Source organism: Chiloscyllium punctatum, chromosome 7 (genome assembly GCF_047496795.1).
Source record: "Chiloscyllium punctatum isolate Juve2018m chromosome 7, sChiPun1.3, whole genome shotgun sequence".
In the NCBI taxonomy this organism is placed as follows: Eukaryota; Metazoa; Chordata; class Chondrichthyes; order Orectolobiformes; family Hemiscylliidae; genus Chiloscyllium; species Chiloscyllium punctatum.
Window position 1 is genome coordinate 34,924,163 of NC_092745.1, and position 6,000 is coordinate 34,930,162.

The window sequence follows — 6,000 nt, forward strand, 5'->3', positions numbered from 1 at the left end:
GAATGAGGAAAGTGTGTCCAGCAGGCTAAGATAAAAGGTAGGGAGGAGGGACTTGGAAGAGGGGCGTTGGAAATGCGATAGGTAGAAGGAGGTCAAGGTGAGGGTGATAGGCCGGAATGGGGTGGGGGTGGAGAGGTCAGGAAGAAGATTGCAGGTTAGGAAGGCGGTGCTCAGTTCGAGGGATTTGACTGAGACAAAGTGGGGGGAGGGGAAATGAGGAAACTGGAGAAATCTGAGTTCATCCCTTGTGGTTGGAGGGTTCCGAGGCGGAAGATGAGGCGCTCTTCCTCCAACCGTCTTGTTGCTATGGTCTGGCGATGGAAGAGACCAAGGACCTGCATGTCCTTGGTGGAGTGGGAGGGGGAGTTGAAGTGTTGAGCTACGGGGTGGTTGGGTTGGTTGGTCCGGGTGTCCCAGAGGTGTTCTCTGAAACGTTCCACAAGTAGGCAGCCTGTCTCCCCAATATAGAGGAGGCCACATCGGGTGCAAAGGATGCAATAGATGATGTGTGTGGAGGTGCAGGTGAATTTGTGGTGGATATGGAAGTATCCCTTGGGGCCTTGGAGGGAAGGGGGGAGGTGTGGGCGCAAGTTTTGCCACTCCCGGCACCTTCCCCTGCAACCGCAAGAAATGCAAAACTTGCGCCCACACCTCCCCCCTTACTTCCCTCCAAGGCCCCAAGGGATACTTCCATATCCACCACAAATTCACCTGCACCTCCACACACATCATCTATTGCATCCTTTGCACCCGATGTGGCCTCCTCTATATTGGGGTGACAGGCCGCCTACTCGTGGAACGTTTCAGAGAACACCTCTGGGACACCCGGACCAACCAACCCAACCACCCCGTAGCTCAACACTTCAACTCCCCCTCCCACTCCACCAAGGACATGCAGGTCCTTGGACTCCTCCATCGCCAGACCATAGCAACAAGACGGTTGGAGGAAGAGCGCCTCATCTTCCACCTAGGAACCCTCCAACCACAAGGGATGAACTCAGATTTCTCCAGTTTCCTCATTTTCCCTCCCCCCACCTTGTCTCAGTCAAATCCCTCGAACTCAGCACCGCCTTCCTAACCTGCAATCTTCTTCCTGACCTCTCCGCCCCACCCCACTCCGGTCTATCACCTTCACCTTGACCTCCTTCCAACTATCGCATTTCCAACGCCCCTCCCCCAAGTCCCTCCTCCCTACCTTTTATCTTAGCCTGCTGGACACACTTTCTTCATTCCTGAAGAAGGGCTTATGCCCGAAACGTCGATTCTCCTGTTCTTTGGATGCTGCCTGACCTGCTGCGCTTTTCCAGCAACACATTTTCAGCTCTGAACTTTGGTTTGGCCACACTTGGAACATTTGCATATAGTTCTGGTCACCACATGACCAGAAGGATGTGGATGCTTTGGAGAGGGTAGAGAAAAGATTTGCCATGAATGCTGTCTGTTATGGAGGGTTTTAGTTATGAAGGAAGGTTGGATAGACTGGATTTGTTTTCATTGGAATGCAGGAGGTTGAGGGGCAACCTAATAGAAGTTTATGAAATTGTGAATGGCATGGAGAGAGTGGAAAATATGAGGCTTTTCCCCAGAGTAGAGGGGTCAGTTACTAGTGGACACAGGTTCAAGGTGTGTGTCGGGGATGGGGGGGGGGTAGCTGGTGGGTGTTTAAAACAGATGTGTGAGGTAAGTATTTCACACAAACGATGGTGGGGGGCTGGAACACACTGCCAGTGGAGGTGGTGGAAACAGACACAATAGCAGCATTCAAGAAATACCTGGATGAATACATGGATAGGAAGGGAATAGAGGGATATGAATCCTGTAGGTGAATACAGTTTCAGTATCGAAGGGCAAAATGTGGTGGCACAGGCTGGGAGGGCCGAAGGGCCTGTCCCTGTGCTGTATTGTTCCTTGTTCTTTGATCCCTGCTGTTGAATTGGATTCTCAGGAGCCAGCTCCGTATGAAGAGCCTGTTCTCATTCTTTTGTTGGAGTTCATGGGACAGCTGCTGCTTCCTTGTTACGTCACTGATCAAACCAACAATGTGGGAAGACTCATGATGGAGTGGGTGGTTGTTTGAATTCTCACTTGTGATAATACAGTTTTAAATGTGTCAGAGTTACTTTCCCCTCTCTCTGTGGAGGGGGTCACTGTCACTGTCCCCACCCCACCTTTTCACTCTTATAGTGATAGCATTTTTAGCTTTCCTTCTGTCGGAGAATGCTGTCATTCCCCCCTCCCTCCCAACCAACCCCCCACCCCCCCACACCCCCAACTTCCCCACCCCCCCCACCCCCAAATCTCTCAGGCACTGGGTGGGGGTGAATGGAATTTTAACCTTTATTGCTGCGGGTTGGAATTTAAAAGTCGAGAAATCTTGTACCAATTCTAATGGGTGTTAATGAGCCTGCACGTGCAGTTTTGGTCCCTGTATTTAAGAAAGGATGGACTGGCATTGGAAGCATCCTTCTGCTCCAGTTTCTCACATCAGAACTGGTTTGGAGCCTGCCTGCAGTAGCAGCCTCCAGCCTCTGGGTGGTTCCTTGCCCAGCCTCCCGTTTCCTCTCCCCAGTCTCCTGCTGCAGCAGATGGGGGAGGCAATATAATGGACCACTCGGTTATCCTCAATCCCTCCCCCATCTCCCAAACTCTCCAATCTGGCCTTCCCCCGCATGACTCGCAGCTGTGCCTTCAGTCTCCCAGGCCCTCAGCACGGGGATTTCCTCCAAAAACCCTTCTCACTTCTTACAGTGAGCTCTTTGTCTCTTTTTGGTCATCATCACAAACACCATATGTCCCCACCTTTTGAATGGTTACTATATTAAAGTTGCTATATTAATACAAGTTGTTGTTGTTGATATTACTGACCAGGAGTTATTTATTGACAGGTTTCACCAATGTAAGAGGAAAGGGAATGACCACCGGTGTAGAGAGGTGATCATTTTCAGCCAACTGTACCACTAACACCAGATCATCAAATGTCCTTAAAATAGTTCCTTCCAAACCCATGACCGCTTCAGTCTGGAACGACAAGGACAGCAGATATATGGGAGCACCAATCCCTGGAAGTTCAATGCAAGCCACTCACCATCCTGACTTTGAACTGTTCCTTCATTGCCACTGGGTCAAAATCCTGGAATTTTCCCTCCCAGGGCTTCATGAGTCTTCAACAGTTCAAGAAAGCAACTCAGCACCAACTTCACCAGGGCAACTAGGGATAGGTAATAAATGCTGGCCCATTCAGTGAACCCCACATCCCATGAAGGAATTTTAAGAAGCCTACTTCCTTTGACATCTCCCTTCCACCCAGCCTAAGACTCAGGCCTCATTGACTGCTTGGGTTTCACTTGCCATTCCATCCTATTCTCCACTCTGTGTCCTATCCCTGAGATCCTTGTCAATAGTTCGCTGTTATTGTGGGAGACTGCTGAGAGTAAGTGGGCTGTCACAGTTCCCACATTACAACAATGACTAGACTTTGGAAGTATTCCATTAGCTGTAAAACATCTTTGAACATCCTGAGCTCATGAACGGTGTAAAGAAGTGCAATTCTCTCTCCTTTTTGTTTCCTCTCCATGCCTTCCCATCTGTCTCCCCACAACATCCCTCCCTTGTTTAAAATCTAAAATGAATTATGAATCTCTGGGAGAACTCAATCTGTGGCAACATTGAGACTAACAACAACCACCTCCTTGGTGGGCTTTGAGTGTGAAGGCCAATAACACTCTCACTGGGACTTGATCTGGGTTGTCTCCAGTCAATCAGTGTTACTGTTCTGGGGCCAGACATTACTGACCAACCTTAGACCCTGTTACCTGATAGAGATGACGAATAACCTGCACTGGGCTTTAACACACTGTTACCATAGCACAGAGTGAAATTGTGTAGCGCTGGAAATGCACGGCCGGTCAGGCAGTATCCCTGGAGCAGGAGAGTCGACGTTTTGAGCATAAGCTCTTCATCAGGAATGGGGAGGAGGGAGTGAGGAGTCAGAGAGATAAATGGGAGGGAATTGGGGCTGGGAAGAAGGTCATGAAGATTGCAATAGGTACGTGGAGGTGGGGGGTGACAGTGATAGGTCAGAGTGAAGGGTGGAGTGGATAGGTGGGAAGGAAGTTGGACAGGTAGGACAGTTCAAGAGGTTAGACGGTTGGATCTGGGATAAGCTGGGGGGAGTGGAGATGAGGAAACAAGTAACATCAACATTCAGAGTATTGAGTACAGGAGTTGGGAGGTCATGTTGCGGCTGTACAGGACATTGGTTAGGCCACTGTTGGAATATTGCATGCAATTCTGGTCTCCTTTCTATCGGAAAGATGTGAAACTTGAAAGGGTTCAGAAAAGATTTACAAGGATGTTGCCAGGGTTGGAGGATCTGAGCTACAGGGAGAGCTGAACAGGCTGGGGCTGTTTTCCCTGGAGCATCGGAGGCTGAGGGGTGACCTTATAGAGGTTTACAAAATTATGAGGGGCATAGATAGGATAAATAGACGTCTTTTCCCTGGGGTCAGGGAGTCCAGAACTAGAGGTTTAGGGTGAGAGGGGAAAGATATAAAAGAGACCTAAGGGGCAACTTTTTCACGCAGAGGGTGGTATGTGTATGGAATGAGCTGCCAGAGGATGTGGTGGAGGCAGGTACAATTGCAACATTTAAGAGGCATTTGGATGGGCATATGAATAGGAAGGATTTGGAGGGATATGGGCTGGGTACTGGCAGGTGGGACTAGATTGGGTTGAGATATCTGGTTGGCATGGACGGGTTGGATCGAAGGGTCTGTTTCCATGCTGTACATCTCTATGACTCTATAACATTAATTCTGTGTCATTGGAGTGTCTCAAGTTGGAAGATGTGGTGTTCTTCCTCCAGTTGTCAGATGGCTTCAATTTGGCGGTGGAGGAGGCCAAGGGACTTGCATATCCTTCGCAAGTGGGAGGGGGAGTTGAAATGGTCGGCCACAGGGTGGTGGGGTTGTTTAGTGCGTGTGTCCTGAAGATATCATCTTCCAATCCTCCAATGAAGATGCACTGTCCTTACCAAAACATGTTGGCAAATCCCTTCATAACACGTAAAGGGAGAGAAACATTGAAAACTGTATTATCATGAGTGAGAGTCCATTTAAAACAAGGACTATGATGTTAAATGTTCCGAGCCGTAAACAACACTGGTATATTGATGTCATTATCTTATTAAACAATATTAAAACCTTGGCCAAACATTTTCCTGCAGACAGTGTATTTAAAATATCATGAGTCTTTCCGCATTGTTGGTTTGATCAGTGACGCAGCAAGGAAGCAGCAGCTGCCCCATGAACTCCAACAAAAGAATGAGAACAGGCTCTTCATACGGAGCTGGCTCCTGAGAATCCAATTCAACAGCAGGGATTAAAGAACAAGGAACGATACAGCACAGGAACAGGCCCTTCAGTCCTCCAAACCTGTGCCAACACATTTTGCCCTTCTATACTGAAACTGTATTCACCTACAGGATTCATATCCATCTATTCCCTTCCTATTCATGCATTAGTGCAGGTATTTCTTGAATATTGTGTGTTCTTCCACCCCATCCTCTGGCAGTGTGTTCCAGGTACTCAACTCCCTTTGTGTGAAATACTTGGTTTGTACATCTCTTTACAATTATTTCCCCCAAAATCCCTGCACCTTGAACCTGTGTCCTCTAGTATTTGACCCCTCCACCCTGGGAAAAAGCCTCACTTCTTCAACCCTGCCTATCCCATTCACAACTCTGTAAACTTCTATCAGGACGCACCTCATTTTCCTGCATTCCAGTGAAAACAAACTCAGTCTCTCCAATCTTTCTTCAGAACGACAATCCCGCCTCCCTGCACCCCCCAATACCAGACAGTATCCTGTAAACATTTTCTGTACCATCTTCAAAACATCCACATACTTCTTTTTGAACTGTATGCAGTTGTATGCAACCAGAACTGTATGCCATATTCCAAGTGTGGCCGAACTAAAGTTCTATAAAGCTGCAGCATAACT